This window comes from Aplysia californica, unplaced genomic scaffold, assembly GCF_000002075.1.
Source record: "Aplysia californica isolate F4 #8 unplaced genomic scaffold, AplCal3.0 scaffold01241, whole genome shotgun sequence".
Classification (NCBI taxonomy): Eukaryota; Metazoa; Mollusca; class Gastropoda; order Aplysiida; family Aplysiidae; genus Aplysia; species Aplysia californica.
Window position 1 is genome coordinate 121981 of NW_004798511.1, and position 992 is coordinate 122972.

The window sequence follows — 992 nt, forward strand, 5'->3', positions numbered from 1 at the left end:
AGTTTTGATAAAATTAAGCTAGTTACTAGTAAAGCAGTGTACTTGGTACTGATAGATATTCGTGTGTGCCAATTGATATAGATCAGTCTTTAAAAAAAAAAGACCTTCTCCTAATAATTGACTTTTTTATTTTCTCAACTCTATAGGTTACCCTCTGTATCATTTGTCAACTCTAAGTCAAATCAAGAAGATTATAGATGAGAGTGGACCGAATGGACTATCACTAACACAGGTATGTTCTATTATTTATCAAAAGCGATCTATGAAAGAATATTTGCAGACGTCCGATTTTCGTCAAACACTTCTTACAAGTTTTTTATGGTTGCATTTTGTGATTTTGTCCTCCCTTAATCGTACCGCTAAGGTAAACCTAAGCGTTTTTGCTGGTGGTGTTCAATGATACAAACTAGGGCTTGTTTGAATGTACTTATGATAAATATATTTCTTTCACATCACCTCTAATTTCCCACCTCTCTGTAATCAACGTCTTGACTGCATTGTATGCTTTTCAGGATTTTGAGACTCTTTTTGAATGCTTTCCTGTCTGCTGGGGGGGATGATATAGATTGTAAACGGCATAGAGCTTGCTTTTGAACAGGAATATTGCGCTATACGGATGATATTTTTATGCTGTACAAACTACGGCTTATTTGACTGTGCTTATTGCAATTTCTTTCTTTATTATTGTGTGGTAACTTCACAGGACGTCGAGTTTAAAACTCAGTACTGACAAATTTAACATATAATTTGTTTACAAGCCCTTTATACATAATATGTGGGCATTAATACTAAAACATTTTTATTCTAATCTCGACTACTTTGCACGCTGTCGTGCAACTAAGTCGCTGCAGTTGAGCATTATTTTCCATCTCTCTGTATTCAATACCTTAACTACTCGAGTGGGTGGTTGGAGTATCAAACATCTATCGTCCTTATCTCTCCTTCTTTTTCTGCTCGTTACTCTCTTGTAACACCTCTAATCTTCGGCACTT

General features: G+C 35.5%; 1 protein-coding gene across 1 annotated transcript in view; it reads left to right on the plus strand.

Moving 5' to 3' along the window:
- LOC101850298 (general transcription factor 3C polypeptide 1) overlaps positions 1-992 on the plus strand; it is a gene marked incomplete at its 3' end in the record, with an annotated part of 54328 nt that overhangs the window by 14293 nt on the left and 39043 nt on the right.